Raw genomic sequence first — 17,060 nt, forward strand, 5'->3', positions numbered from 1 at the left:
AAGGACATCTCCATAGAGGAATTGTAGAGGAATTATAGAGGAATGAAGGTGGGTTAACATTGATAATATACAACTGTGGGCTTGCTTCAAGGGTGGTGGGTTGGCTGACGAATGATGTACAGCTGTACCTCGTTCCTGCTAAGTAGTTAAATAGCTCTGAGGATGGTGGGAGAGGGGGTTGCACAGTGGGGGAGCAGTGGGTCTGGCCTGTGGAGGAAGGAGAAACAGCATGGACAGTAGAATCTGACTGACAGTAAAAGCCTTATTGCAGCCTGCTAGTTTGTGCTGCAACACATCTCCAGTAATTTGGAACATTTGCTAAATATCAAGTTTTAAGCTACATGGATTTAGAGCTTTTCAAATATGTAAATGAAGGCTGTGCTGCAGCTTGAGCGTTGTCCTGTTTTTCTATGTACTCGCTCTTGGCATGTCCCTGACAGTGTTGACCAGTACTAACACAGAGTTTTCTCCAGAAGCATGTGGTTAGGGGATACTGAGGGCCAGCAGCCTCTGTGTGTACAGAGACCTTGTCTGAGTAAGTCAGAGAATTTATCTGTAAATACTTGCTGGTCACATATGCCGTGTGCCCTCAGGGTCTGCAAATTAGAATCCCAACTCATTTTATTTATTAAGACAGAGACAGCTGGAAGATGAGACAGAAATCAGGTTATCTACAGTTTAGAATATTACAGTTTTTGTACAGTGTTTTCTCTGGAGGAAAAATATTGCCAAGAACCCAGTTTGTGAAAGTGTTAAACTTGCATGTGGTACTATCAAAAACAGAAACTGAGATGAAAAGGTGCTTCAAGATGTTATCTACTTTAGGCAAGATCAGCTGCATCATACCTTACAGTTGTCTATTTAACTGTTTGTGGAATCTACAAGCTCTCGGGGCAATGCATTCTAGTATTTTACCATCCTAACTCTTACAAACTTTTTCCTAACATCTGAAGTGAATTTCTTTTGCTGCATCTTAAGTTCATTGTCTGTCTGTCTGTCTACTAAAATCACATCTTCATTCAGTCTTTACTTCCCCAAATTAAACAGCACTCTTTCAGCCATTCCTAACAGGCAAAATTTTCAAGATCATTCTTTTTGCTACATGCTGGTGCCTCTCCAGCTGTTTTCTATCTTTCTTTAAACACTGTGTAAACTTGTCCAGTTTTCTAGCTCAGAAATTACATGTGTTGAAGACTACTGTCAAGTCTCATAGGTGATGTTGCAACCATACAATATTGTTTGCTAATGATCAGGTTGATGTTTACTGTAACCTTAACTAAGCCATTCATATTAGTCTAGCCAGTTGTTCCCTGTCTTACATTTGTGTATTTGTCTGGTGTTGGGTTCAATTCACCTAGTATTAGTCACCTAAATTTCTATATTATTAGCTTTTTCTATTATCAAGTGCAAAACCATTGATATCATTTCCCTGTAGTGATGTGTTAAGAAGGTGGTAATATACAGAACCCACCACACCATACTCAGAAGGCAAATATCTCTTTACACGCATTTTTTGTTCTTTTTGATTTAAACAGCAAGACTGCCTTTTTCTGTGTGTTTTACTTCCAAACAGTACCTCTTCAGAGAACTTTGCAAAAACTGTATTAATGCAGTACACCACACAAATTTAAAAGCTGCAATTATTGCCCTGTTCCTGGAGAAATTACAAGTAGATATTCATACTATGTGTATATATCATATTTTGAGTATTGTGCTCTTCATTCCTGTTGCACAGTCATGGTTTTCAGATATATTTGGGAACACAAAATGCATATGCAAGTGGCTTTTACCTCAGTTAGATATTTTTTTTTTAACATCTTTACTGGTTTGATATCATTAACTTATGAATGTTGGTAAATGTGTGGATTGCTGCTGTCCTTATATAAGGAATGTTTGGTGCTCATAGCATTTATTGGCAATGGTGAAATGTTTTGTCTGGTATTTTTTGCTGAATATAACAAAAACTGTATGCATTAATGTTTTTTTATCATATACCTCTATTTCTAGTTTGTTTGCATCTCAGTGCCCAAGTACACAGTACAAATACTGTAAATATGGAATTCAAACAGGATTATAGGCTTTGGCCTACATATTATGTACATTTAGGTGTGAAGATTGAATTCCAAAGTGAATCATTCAATCTGTTGTTTCAAAAATTTATGATTACTATGTAAAGAGATTACCTTGCATCTGTTTGCACTGTTTCAGTATTCTTACTGCTGTGAATGGGAAATGGAGTCCACTTGACATTCAAGGACATGCTACCTAGGCTAAAGTAGTAGGTCCATCTGCTGTTAAGATCATGACAAGTGGTTTATATGTTGGTCTACAGATCTGTGTCACATTTAAATTGTTACTTGAAAAGTTTAATCATAATTGTGCATGGTGATGCACAAAAAAACTTTGATAAGCTACTATGGTCCAGAAATAATATACATATATTCTACCGATCTACCTTGGTTTACATTTTCATCTCTTGTCCTGACAAAGGCAATGGTAAAACTCTTGGCATAACTTCTTAAATTAAAATCCTAGTAATTGTATTTTACATATGCCTGAGAATTTTGTTGAATTAGTGTTAATAGTTATATTAAGTCAACGCGCAATGACTCCTCTTAAGGTCTGATCTTGTTTACGTTAACTATATAACAAATTTAAATAAAAGGGCCCTGTCTCTCCAGAGTCTTGATAAAATGCTTAACTCTTGTCATTTCAAGGGCCATTGATAATTACATTTCCATAATTAACGTGGTTTACTTTTAATAGTGCTTATACTGAACACTGAGTGTCAAAGACTGTATGACTATACACAAAGTGACATAACAAAATTAACATTTTTCTGAATTGTTCGACTAATAGGGAAAAATTGTGCAGAGGACTGCTGAATGTCCTCCCATTACATTCTAGTCAAAACATATGTGAATTGACATATGCAGCTGCTAGCTGAAGTATACTTCATAAGGAAGTGTTTGACATTTGCATCTTCAAAACATGTTATTTGGATGTGATTAGGTTCTGATTACTTCTTAATGTGTCAACATGAGCTAAACAATCTGAAAGTTGCTTCCTTGCTTGGTATAGTTTAGTCAGAAGAATAGTTGGTGTTTATACCAGCTGTTCACTGCATGGGTTTAATTTAACTGTGTCAAAAATTTAACTGTGTCAAAACCAGACAGAATGGAGGCATCATGAAATGGCTTTAATTCCCATGTCATGTCTAGGACAAGCGAGGTTAATAGGTAATTTACAACTCCAGCTCTTTGACTGCATAAACACTGTGATAGTTTTTTATCTGAATTATTTTTAGATTTTTTGTAGACAAACTCTTTAAGTTGATACAATTTTATATTCAGCATTGACATTATGAACTATGACACACAACTTCTTAAAAATCGTAGATGTTCCTGAACCTAACTTAAGACTGAAAAAACAACAAAACCACTATTAGCGGTGACAAAAAAAAAACCCAACAACAACAACAACAAAAAAAACCCCACCCAAAAACCCAAAACAAACAAAAATGTTTATGCCTGAAAAAGGATTTCCCTTAAGGAGTACAGTGTTCTCAGCTGACTTCTGACTTTAACAAAGCAGATATCTGCATTTGACCTAGACTCCCTTATGCAGTCAACAGAAAGAAATAACCACTTTTAACATATTTAACTGCCTGTCCTCTTAAAAAGTGCCACAAATATGAAGGGACATCAGCTGACTCCTGTATGAGTTTAAGAAGTTGCCTATATTACCTCCAGGGATCAAGGTAATTCCACTCTGAGTGGCTCTCGGGAAAAAATGGGCTTGACTTTGGGGACTTTTTCTGAATTTAATCTATTGCCAATTAACAGAAAGTTTTGATTACTGATTTGTGTATTGAAAGGAAAAAGAAACCCAACAAACCAAAACCAATACACAAAACCAGAAGGAAGAAAGCAAGTATTTATGGAAACACATTTCCTCCCTTCCTCCTGCTCAGCCTAAGCCACAAGCACCTTTTGCAGTGGCTCATCACTGCCCGAGCAGAGGTGCCATGGGCTCCCTGCCTACAGTAGTTCTGTGGTGTGGTAGGCAGTTTGCATCGGTGTCATCTCTGGTTGGAACCAGCTGTGCCTGGCAGAGGCAGGTCACGGACAAGTCCCACGCAGGGCACCCCAGAAGTTCTTTCCAATCAAACCCTGCCATCTGTGCCTGATGCAGTGCCTACTTTCTTTTGATTTTAAAAAAATATTGCAAAAGTTTCACATGATGCTTTATGAGAATTTGGGCATCCTAAATTGCAGTGCTTTTGGTTACGTTTATAGCAGGGAATGATGCAGCCTAGAGACCATTTGCTATTGAGGAGGAGAGGAGAGTATTACTATGTTGGTGTGCTTTCTCCCATGCTAAGTGATGGTGAAGTTGGGGAATGGTTTGGAGCACCTCAAGTCCAGGCTGCCTCCTTGGCTCTGAAAAATTTAGAAGGGGCAGATAGGCAGAAATTTTGGCAGTATGGAGTAGAGTTTACTCAAGCTTATCCTTCAAATAGACTTCCAAGTGGTACACAGCATATCCTCCACGGAGATGAAGGAAGAGAAGTCTACATGTCAAGATTTTTCTAAGCAAAATCAATTATGTGTTTACTGGGAGGTGCCCTCTCTTCATTTTCACTGCATCAGGCAAGGTGGCTGTGCTGTGTGGGAGGAGAAATATTTAGCATGATCTGGCCTCAGAAACTTGGGCTTTCTTTTTACAGGGAATGCCGGTTTCCTACCCTTACCCATCAGCAGTGTGTTCGCTGCTTCTGGGACCTGACCCTAAATTTGTTGTCACCTATCCAGAAGAAACCTGAATACATGATTTCCTAAATGGGCACGTAGGGTTGTGGGATAGGGAAATTTTATTGTGGTATCAAAAAACATATTGAAAGTAGTAGGAACCCTTTAGACTTTAAATATTTTCTCTTCATGTTGTTTAAAGTCCAATGAAGTCTTGCCTCTCCGATGGTACTGACATTCTGTATTTATCTCATTTCCTAAGCAGATGCTTTGCCTGAAGAAAGCCGACTGGTGAAAACATAAGCATAGCACCTGGTCAAGAAATTAAATAAACATGCTATAATCATCTGAACATGTGAGTCAAGCTCTTTTACTTACTTTTAACTTCCATCAGCAATCTGCAGCCTTAAAATGGAATTTTAATTTGTGAAGCCAGTTCTTTTAATGGATTGCTCATCCTGGCAAGCACTGCACTCAAAACATTATATCCAAAATTAAATTGTAATAACCTTAAACTGGATGTGAGGTATCTTTTTATCCTACATAAAAAACCTTTCAGAAGTTTTTTATTGCCTGTGGCTGAATACTCTTCTGTCCTATGTCTTCTGACAGGCTACAGTAAAACATCAGTGGCTAAATTTTCTGGATGCTGGGCCTGACTTCTGCCTTGAAAGGCAAAATTATTTATCTATTTACAGTTACAAACCTACTCCAGTGTGTTACAAGCCTTTCAGAAAGGAGGTTTACCAGCACATCTAAATGAGAACTTTAAAAATCTATGAAGTACCTTCCATGTGTATTTTGCTGTGTAATTTCCTTGCTACCGAGGAAGTGATAACAGGTGTTCTTAACAGGGACAGGCAACTCTGGGAACATGTGTGAAGGCTTTCACCCACATATAGATTCCTGTAAGGATGTTCAGAAACAGTGTATGTCAAATGCAGATGAAGCAGACATATAGTTGTCAGGTTAGGTGCAGCCTGGTGTTTTGAAGTGCAGCTTGTACTTTGATCACATATATTTGTCAGTGCTGCCAGGTATCACTTTATAATGAAGCATTTCAATGCCCAGCAAGAGTCCAAAATTAAACCATCAATGGGTCCTTTTTTTCACCTGTGTTAAGACACTTCAAATTGAGTAATCTTGATCTAAGGTAGTCAGCCGCTTCCCTTTATAATCAAAGGGAACAGGTGCTTTCACAAAGTAATTTTTCTTTTCTGGTTTTGATCCTGTCTTTGAATGCAGTGAAGTATCCTTGCTTGGTGTCTATTTTATCCTATTTACTATAAATTAATGCAAAGTAGTAAGAGACCTGAAAAACTTGCTATGGACTCCTGCATTAACTGAAATGAAGCTGATCTCAGCTGGTGACTAGACAATTGAAATCACTGCAGCTTGAGAGTTACTCTTCTGCAAACAGGATCTATGTAGGAAAGGACAGATTGGAATCAACAATCTTCAAGTGGGCTGAGAAGGTAAGGATTTAGGCACTCTTTTCTTGAAATTGAATAGAGATGTGGACTTGAAAAGAACTTTCCCAGTAAAACACACCAAGCATCAGGGTTATAACTCCTGCTTGAGTTTGAAAGAAGTAGTGAGTAAGTTTGTTCACGTGTTACACTCCATGGGATGACCACCTGAGATATAAAGTATAAGAGTGTTACCCACCTCTGCTATGTGCAGCCCTCATTTTTAAGTGGGTGAGCTTAAAGTTTTTTTGCAGGCAAGGTAAGGAAAGAGTTGCCTCACATATTTAACTACATTTTAAAGAATGAAGAGCCCAATGTTGTCAGGACTTGTGTAGTTGTCATTGATTCTAACTATTGAAGTTTTAGTGGTTTTTTGTTTTGTTTTTATTTTTTCTTTACTAGTGGAAATGCAGATGCCTGAAGAATCTTTATGCATCCTGGATTTAACAGCTGCTGGGTTTTAGCTCTGAAGAGACAGAGTTTGTGTTTAGTTATCCTGATTTAGACTTAGGAAATTATGTGGGTCTATATTTCTTTGTGATTGTGACCAATGCTAGTGACTAATATTGCTGCCTAGATTTAGCGCCGTAACAAAAGAAACCTAAAAAAGCCAAACATTTGTGAAATGGCTGTGGATGTTACTACCTTACAATGCCATTTCCAATAGTTTAGTTTTTTTTTTTAAAAAAAAAAGTTTATTGCTCTAAGGTATGTGAAATCTTTGCATGTTTTTGGGGTCTATCTGCAGAAAAGAAGAAAATACTTCAGGTTGCTTTTTACTGCTGTAGTCTCAAATTATGAAGCTTAAGTATGCCTATATTTCAAACTAGATTCTTATCTATGGTATGAAATTTTAAATTAAATTCTGGTGGCTATAAATAAGAAATCAAAATATGCAAATAATATTTGGTATGAAACAACAAAAGGTTGTAGTGACATAGTCCTATAATTTATAATAATGTTATAGATTAATTAGAAGTAATGATGGTTGGCTTTATTTTTCTTCTTTTGCAATGGAAGTGCTTTCCTAATCTCTCTTGTTTGTTCAAGTTAGACACTGGAAGGCAGGATAATCTTTATGAAAGCTGAAGTAATAAACTGTGAACAGTATTTCGCAAATATTGTTTCAAAATGAAGTGTGAGTCTTCAGTTAGGCATTGTGGAGGGTGAAGACAGGGCCAGCACTAACTCCTAAACATGCTAGGGTGTGTAGCCACAACACTGTTTCTCAGGAAAGTGGGATTTTCTTCCTGTGCTCACCTCTAGACAGTGTCACTGACTTGTGTTTAGGTGAATGTGGCAGGGTTTAGTGGCATAAGCTTCATGCAACTTGAGCATCCATTTGGGTGCAGGACTGCAGTGTTGCTCAGCTCTTCCCTGATAATGACAGCAAGAGACTCATCTTTTCTTCTCCCAAAGTGACACTAATGAGCAGAGAAGTATGTTCTCTGTGTAGCGTAATAAAGACTTGTACCATGACCTGTTAGGCTGTGAGTGGTCATCTCTGCTTATTATCAAAGATAACACTTATGGAGGAACAGAGAAGACAGGGAGCCTGATGATAAGAAAACCTCTCCTCTTCAAGGTAGCCCAGCACCACAACTCCAGTGCCCAATTGGCATTGCAAGGGAAGGCAACAAAAGCAGTTCTCACTGCCAGCTTTGCACCTTAGTTACAGTTACAACTCATACAGGGAATAAGATCACAGCACCTATCTGGAGGGAGGAAGGATTTTTTATTGGTTTTAACTTTATCTCTTCTCCCACTTTGTTTTTCTTTGCAAAAAACACAGGAAACACTAAGACACTTTAAACACAAATAAATGCAATGTCATTCAGCTGGGTTAATTATGTTACATGTTAGATTCTATTATGTTTTTATTAATTTTGTACTTCTATTTAAATACTTCAAAATTATTCCTTTCTCATTGTGTTAGAACAGTAACATTAAAACAATTATGTAAGAGCAAGAATATAAAACATAAATTTTCTTTTCATGTTGACAGTATGATAAGATGCTGTGGTTTAAAGCTTATATTAAAATTTGGATGTATTTTTTCCCAGTGGAGTGTGATACATGACTGTGCTACTTCTGAGTGTGATAAGAATGTACTGACATTTTAAGTTTTCTCAGAAAATCCTTTATTCCAGCTATTTTTGAATTATTTTTATTAATTAATGTGGGCTGGTATTTCCATAGGAACCCCCAGAACACCAGAACTGAAGAAACACAAAAAATTATGTTTTGACATCATTTGTTTATAATAACATCTTTTAACTTTTAATGTTTTAAAACTTTTTACTGTAAACCACTCAAGGCAAGTTAATAAATCACAAATGAAACAACTGGTTTGAATTTGAAAAGCTTGTTTTGAAAAACTGAAATGTTATTTTTCAACTGACTTGTAGAAAAATGTTCTCCAAACAGCCATTATTTCCAAAATATCTGTTTTGATGAAACACTATCTTTGTAACAGGAAAATAATCCACTTTCAATACTTGTGTCTAACTGTAGTGTCAGCAGGAATGTAGCAGAGCTAAGAGTGAGTCAGATGGCTCTTCTTGTGCTGTCTGTGGAAAAAAGTGCTAGAGACAGAAATGGAATTCAAATGTGAGAAAAGTGTAGATACATTTGAGTTTCTCATCCTTCCATGTGCTGAATAAGTATAACCCCTCTTCACATTTTAAAATTGAGAAAACAAATAAATTTTCATCAGTTGCAGAAAGTCTGGATAATCCCTAAAGTTTTAGGCAGCATTCTAGGAGATATACAAAAGCAAAGCCTATACAATGTTATAAAGTTATATTTACCTTTGCACATATGAGGTATTTTTATAAGAGAGAGCCCATTTATAACCATTAAATTCTTCATCCAGACTGCTGACACAACAGGGACAATGTGATTTTTACATACTTTTACTTCCTTCAGTTTAATGAAGAGGAATTGCAAGATGGCTGCATCCCTGAAGTAATTCTTCAGCAGGCTAAGGCTGAAATAGCCAGCAGCCCTAATGAGGAAAAATGAAAGGGCATCACCACTTAATTCATCTCATTATTGGCTCTTAAAATGGAGATAAATGAGGGAGACATAAAAAAGGAGAGAGACGGAGACATGCATTTCATGTCTGAGCAGCTATCATGTTGAAGCAAGGAAGCACGTTGGAGTCGGGTTGTGAGCGTGAATGCTGGAGCATCATTACCAGCTGGCAGAGGCACCAGTGCAGCAGTTATGCTGACTGCAGATGGGCACCGCCAGGAATGGGATTGCTTTAATTGTGTCCTGCCTGATCTTGCTTAAAATAATTTCAAATATTCTACCAAAAATTAAAGTTCAGTTGCAAGATCTGCTGTTCCAATTTGTGCGCCAGGGGGCTCTCCTTAAATAGTAGCAACTTGTGGGAAAGTTTTGTGGGAACTATTTCATGCAGAGCTGAAATCTCTGTGCCCCCAAACAGGCAAAAATTCCCCACTCCTACACATACAGGCGCCTCATATACTCTGCTTCACTGAAAGAAGGAACCTTCACAGCATTGCCCAGGTGACAGCAGTTGTTCTCTCTTTCTGTATTCCTCTAGCTATAAAGTAGTCATGACAAATTTATTGACCCATACATTTTACACTGAGCTACTAAAGTCATTGCATTGCATTCCTGAAGCAAATACATAGGGGTAGTTTTCAGGAGGAGATACAGAGTCGTTGACTGCCATGTCAATGTACATCTTACGAAACAATGTGGACCACCACATCACACGAGGAACTTACCCCCTCAGATGTTTCCCTGCCACCTCCACTACTATGTCCCCTCAGCATGTGGTAAAAGGCATGAGGTGTCATTTCTGACCCAGTAGATACACTTGTGCTTAGACAGGTGTTGGCCCTTGTTAGTTAAATTACTTTAGACAGTATACCCCAAAATGTTTTGTGCTAGAAAGAGCATGAGTGCTTATTTTTCTGGTACTAAGGCTTATGCTTGGGCCATATTTAGAGGCAATTGAACATTTTGCAACATCTATTTTTTCAGTCTTTCAAGCTGATTCACCGTAGTCTGATTTGAGGTTTTTGTTGCCTTTACTCAAGTAACATTAACAATGCCCTTAATCAGGTCAGGACTTCCTATAGCCATACAGTGCCCTAAGCCCCTTGCAAAGGTAGCTGTTCCTATTGGCAACGTTGTTGAAGACAGGAGGAAGTCCATGGGAGTCCAGCACCAGAAATAGAGTCATTTTAGTATGGATAATGTAAGTAAGCAAACCCTTGATTATCAATTACTATTCCATTTTAATGTCACTGTTGCAAAGGAAAAATATAATTATTTATAAGAGGTGACAGCATTTCTATCTGTGCATCTGTAAATTTGTTAAAGAAAAAAAGAGTAGAAATTTCTTTAATAGAAATTATTTTCCTGAGGAAAAAATCTTTTTATCTGAATTTCTTTTTGCACCAAAAGTAAAACTTTAAATCTCAGTATGCCATAATGAAAATAGTTTAGTCCTACGGATGTGAGAGAAATGAAGTATCTTGCCTTCTAAATGAGCAAGCAAAAAATATTATGTTTTGCCCCTTCTTCTTTCCTCTTCAGAAAGAGGTTGCTCCTACCTCTCCCCTTTTCATTTGTGAATGTTGACTTTTCCAAAGTGTACCTGTATGATGTTTAACCTCAAAACTTCCTTTTCCATATGCATCACTTGGAAGAGCAAGTGGCCATATAGCTGCATAAAAAGTCCTTCTTTGCTGGGAACACATATTTAACATTCCTTTGCTCATGGCCACTCTTACTGGAGCTCAGTTTCTTTCTTCTTGATCAACCACCAGCAGCAAAATTGCTCATTGAAGAATCATGTTTTCTAGGTGCTCTGTTTAAACTTTTGTTACTTTGAAAACCTACGTGTACAAACTTTTGATTTTGCCAAACAAATGCTTAACTGTGCTTGTACCTTGTAGTGATGGATTTCACTGCATGTTTAAAATATCCCACTTATTTCTGAATAGGGGTTTTGAATGGATCATTACTCATCACATGAATCAGCAGCAACTGAAAAACCTTGTCCTTCAAGAAAAAATTGAGTATTCCCGGGAAACAAAATCGACATTTTAGTGACTGCTCCAAGTTGAAACACAATAGACGTGAAGAGGAAAAAAAAATAAAAATAAAAATCTTTGAACCATATCTAGATTATTTTCCCTCTGTCCATCAATTTTTCTTCTTTCTTTGCACTCTCTTTCTCAATGCAAGAGAAAAAACTCTTCCTATTTGCTTTGATTTCCATTGTTATTTTGTGCTTCAGTCTTATTTTTCACAGTCTCAGTTTATTTCTATTCTTCCTGAACAAATGGAGTGCAGGAATTTCTTTGATGATCAGCTTGGATTCTGTTCTATTTTCTTGTTGGTCCCCTGTATGTATCTCATACCTTTCTTTAAAAGTTTTTTTATTATCTATTGGAGCTCTTCTCAACATGATTTTTCTTCTCTAAAATAGTTTTATTTAGAATTTCTGGGTTATCAGCCCTGAAGAAAATTGAGACCTCTTACTCCTGAAGTCTTCTGCTTCTCTTTTGAAACCAAGAATTTCACTTACAGAAGGTGATTAGGTCTTAGCCATACTGGGTTGCTTACTAAGTGTCATCCTGGGAACACATGTGAAGAATCAGAAATCAAAACAACATCTAAATGCTTTTTAGAGTTAATGAACTTTAAAACCACTCATATCCTAGATTGGGTTAAAGTAAATATGTTGACTACAAAAGGCTATTTCAATCTCTTCTACTGTCTTAGTTTTTCTCATACTAATTTCTTTTGTTGGTTTATCAGTGGTACAACTGAAAATAGACCCATTAGAAAGAATGATTTATGGAATCATATCTTGTCACTGTGGCTTCCGGGAAATCAGTAAATATTCATGACAGGTGAAAAATTAATATGTCATTCCTTAAGGTTAGCCTTTGGTGTAAAGAAGACGTAAGATAAAATTCTACACTTACAAGAATAAATATGTTGCCTATATGCCAATAGAGACATGCCCATTTACTTCAGGACTGATGTTTTTGGACCACTGTGTGTGGCTGCTGCCCCAAATGTTCCTGTAGATTTATGGATTCTGCCACCAGCACTTTTTAAAATTAAAAAAGTGAAAGGACTTGAGATATTCATTTATTGAACAGCACATTTTTCATACTCTTTCATCAAGAAATATGACAAGAATCTTATTATCCTTGAAAAGTTGCCATTTAGTGAGAGTTCTATCAGGATTTTACTATTTGGGTGCTTTAAGTACCTGACACAGTTTATATTGTAGTGTAACACTATACAAAGTTTCAGATTTCTTAAAAAAAATTCTCTTGATGATAAGCATCTTTCAGATTGAAAGAAAAGGTCAATTTTTAAACTAGAAGAGATCTGCAACAGAGCTATTATGAGCTTAGGAAGGCTTTTGTTGAATTCTATTGAAAGTATCTTTTTTCACTGTGAGGTAACTAACATTAGCATTGTTATGATAATCAGATTCAATTTTCAAAATGTATGAACTCCAATAATTCAGTTCCATTTATTCTTCACAGTTTTCTAATTGTTTGTAAGTCAACGCTCATTAAATCTGAACTTTGCAAGAGCTCAATATACAGATTAATGACTAATTCTGCAGATTATTGAAATGCTGTTCAAAGAATCGAGCCACCTCTTCTAGAAAAAATCTGGATGCTCAGATGGTCATTGTTGTTACTGTCTGTCCTGAAAAATACTGGCATATTCTGGCATTTCTATCTCAAATTCTGGATGTCAGTCAATCAGCTTTTCAACTTGGACCAAGTGGAAAAATGTCAGATCTTGGAGCTGGTAAAGAATAACAAAACCGTAAGGAGTGACATAGTAGAGAAAGAGATATGGGAAAAGTTATAAGAGAAGTGGATATGCCAAGGAGAAAAAAAAGGCACCAAAATGGGAATCTGGAAAGACAGAAGAAACCAAAAGGGGAACAATATATATATAGGTGCAGGGTTTGTTTGAACAGGGAAAGAAAATGTGCAGAAAAATGAAATTGAATAAAGGAGAAAGAGATAATGCATATCAGCTCCAGGTTAGTAAACAGATATGGTCATATCTGCGTACAGAAGGGAAAACTAAGTGTTGGAGTCACTCAAACAAAGCAGACGCGTGTGTAGTATTAAAATATGGTGTTTCCTGGTATGTTTTTACCCTGATTTAAGGCAAGAGTTGAAACAGAGCAACAGTGCATGGAACAAAAATATTTTAACTTATACGCTTGGAAATGGTCTGTGTTTGCCAGAGCTGTTGGTGTTCCTGATGGGAATTTTAATTCTGGGTGCTTCATGTCTCATACTACAGACTAAACTGTATTTCCCATGGTGCGTTGTTGTTTTATTATGCTTAAAATTCGGGGGTACTATATAGTCAGTGGGAAATGTGATAGCATGTCTATGAGATAGAATCTTCCTCAAAAATTATACAACGACAAAGAAAAGTGATAGATATAGAGGCAACTCCTTTCAGTTTGAAATTAAGTATTTTGACTCAGGTTAAAGTGAAAGGTTTCCTTCTAATTTTCTTCATGTAGAATTTCTTCAAAATATTAAGCTCATTAACAGTAGACATGTATAAGTAAAATGGGAAACAATTCCTTGGGCCAGTCAGAACTCAATGGACAGTGAAAGAATATTCACAAATTATACGTGAGATTTGGAAAACTGGCATAGAATGGATACTTGAACTTTTAAAAATCTCATTTAAAAAAATACATTTAAAAAAATATTTACAGGGTTGTCTCTTTGTAAACCTTTTATTGGACTGCAAATGTTGGAAATGTTTTTTTCATTACCTCTCGGTTGTCAACATGTTCTCTTCACCTATCACATTTACTTTTACCTTTAACCCAAAATAGCATTTAGCAATTCACTGATGCCTCCCCACACTAACAGGGCTTTGTCTTCTCAGATCCTAATCCTACCAGCTTTTTAGTCCTTTCAGAATACCTTGCAATAGTGCAAATTTCAGAGCACACTTCTTGCATTTTATTATTGAACGTGCCAGTTAGATGAAATAGAACCCAAATACAGTTTCTTCCTAGAGGTTCCAGGTAATCCCAACCTAAAAATAATGGATTTTAAGCTATGTTCTTCCACATTTTTTTGTAACTTTATCATAGAAATAGTTTATCATATCTGACTAGTGGTTATTACAAAGGTTTTGAAATAAAAATGTGAAGAGAACTGCCAAATATGTCCATCACAGAATACATGTGAAATTTTTTATGGACTGCAAAGCAACAAAGAGGCAACTTGAACAGAACTTGTTAACATACATTAACACATTAAAAATATATTACTAGTTTTCAAAAACCAGCATATGGAGTGATTGCTGCAGGGCACTTATTTTTATTGCAGTGAATTTTTTGACGCACTTTTCCTAATGCGGGCTAAGATGGGATTCTTAAGCAAAACCAGAAAGGCAACTGAAAATAACTGCTCATTTTGAAGAGATGGATTTCTGCTCTGACATGATTTTTTTTATTACTGAAAATATTTGGTTATCATAAAACCTACTTTTTGTGGTGTTACTGTTTTTTTGTGAGATTGGAAACTAAAAATGTCTAATATGTAAATTGATTAAGTTAATCCACAACTTTTTAAATGGTTAATTCACTTTTCATAGCCAGACATCATAACCATACTGCAAAGTATTTCACAAATGGTTTTGTAACTTCCATGTAGCTAATTTTCTGTCACCATATACACATATCTATTTTTCACTTATGTGTGTTTGTTTTTCATAGACCATTACTTTCTGTGACTAAAATTTTGGACGCTAGGTGTTTAATGTTTCACATCAGCAGCTATGTATTTCAACTGTATGATATACAGATGTTGTTTTACAGGAGGGCTGGCAAACTCCTGTTTCTGTTTTGACTTTTAATCTACTTACATTGTGATTTGTGTATAATCAGCATCTCTGAAAGTCAAAGTATTGGTAGATATACTTAAAACAACTGTGGAGAACTGGCTGCATTGCGCCCACTGTTGCAAACCCTAACCTGTGGACTCCTTGTGTTACAGCAAGTGCTGCACAGAGTCAGGTGCGTTTATCCTTAAATGGTTCATAACAGAAGTCATTACCTGAGAATAAGGGTTCACAGAAAGTGTCAGCCTCAAAATGGGAGATATCTAGTGGCTAATGCAAATAGATATGAATGCTCTGGGTTCATAGGTGGTGAGCCTGGCACACTGAGCCTGATCTACTTTTGTATGTACTTCTCTGTATAGACATAGTGAAAATATCCCAGTTTAAAATACCTAGGGCAGGAGTAACTAACAACCTAATGTCAGCACACACAGCTTACACTCCAAAAGGATATTTTCAAAACCCTGATTTGGCTGTGCAGGGAAGATGTAATTCCATTTTTTCCCACATGCCCAAACCATTAGATCAGTGGATTCTCACATTGCATTTTTTTCCTGTTTAATTTCTATGCAAGCTACATAATTAAATATTAATAAGGTTAAAAGAAAGTCAAAAGAGAACTTCAGATGCACACTGCCTGGCATTTATAATATCTAGGTGCTTAAGAATTTCTCTTGGAATTAAAGAGAATAAGGTGCAAGTTCCTGGCCCATATGTCTATACTCATACTAAGAAATTGAATGCCTTCATGACTGTTCTCTGTCCCTGAGGGTAGTTCTCACCTGTTAGGATTACAACGTGGGCTGTGCTGACTTTGGGAAAATTTTGTCTGAAGACCATTTTTAAAAATGCAAGTGTTGACAAATGACTAACAGCGCTCCGGGATGTTCCCTGGAACTCGTTTAGAGGTATAGATGCAGCTGGATCATTGTCCGACTGGTGGGATACAGGAGCCCAATCCAGCCAGAACAGACCTTTCTGCAGCAGTCTGTTGTGCAGGCTGAGAATGACTTTGAATGGAGTTAAGCAGATGAAGGAAATAATCTGAGAACTGAAAGCTTGGGATATTTTGTGTATACCTGCTAGCAGAAAGGCCAGACTGAAATCAGTGAGAGTGGAAGGAAGTTCCTAAAGATGTGTTGTAATCTTCTTGTGGTTTCAAAATGTGCCTGTCCAAGTTAGGAATTTGGACATCATATTTAATCTGTGTATATATTCCTTATCTGTTTCCTGGTTTACCTAAGATGAAAGACCTTTTGAGTATCTTCTGAGTTGTTGCTTGAAAAAGAAGTAAAGTTGTGCTGTCTTCTCTGCCAAAATAGAAGTTGTAGGAAACATTGTACTGAGGCAATGCTTATCAGCTGCAAACTGGCCACTGTTGTATAGATTATGTTTCTAGTTATTAAAATATGAAAATGTGTACATAATTATATTTCTAATTGTTGTTTTAATATATTGTTGATATAGATTGTTATTAAACAAACTGTACTTCATAAATATTTAACTCTGCTGTTATCTAGAAATGTTTTTTGCCAGCTTTAATTTAAAGGCAGAACTTGGGTGCCAGTTATCCTTTACTACAGATTTTCTGCTGGTTCTTTATCTGTTTTTTTGAATGTCAATGAATAGGAGTTCCGCTTATTCATTAATATTCAAGAAATTAAAATCTACTTGTTATCTCTTTGATTAATCTGGCCTATTGTGCCTCATAGCATCAATCAGAAAACATTGCAGAGGGTAATGAATTACTATGTGACTGCAGGAAACCATAAGGGATATTAAACTAAACTTAATCTTTTTAACTAATGATATTGTAAAATGAATGCAGAACATAGAATTTCTCAGTAAATGGCAGAGTGGAAGGCTTTCTTTGGAGTTTCTGACAGATATCTTTTATCTAGATATCTAGATATCTAGTTGCGTGCTTTCTCTA

Source organism: Falco biarmicus, chromosome 6 (assembly GCF_023638135.1).
Source record: "Falco biarmicus isolate bFalBia1 chromosome 6, bFalBia1.pri, whole genome shotgun sequence".
NCBI lineage: Eukaryota > Metazoa > Chordata > Aves > Falconiformes > Falconidae > Falco > Falco biarmicus.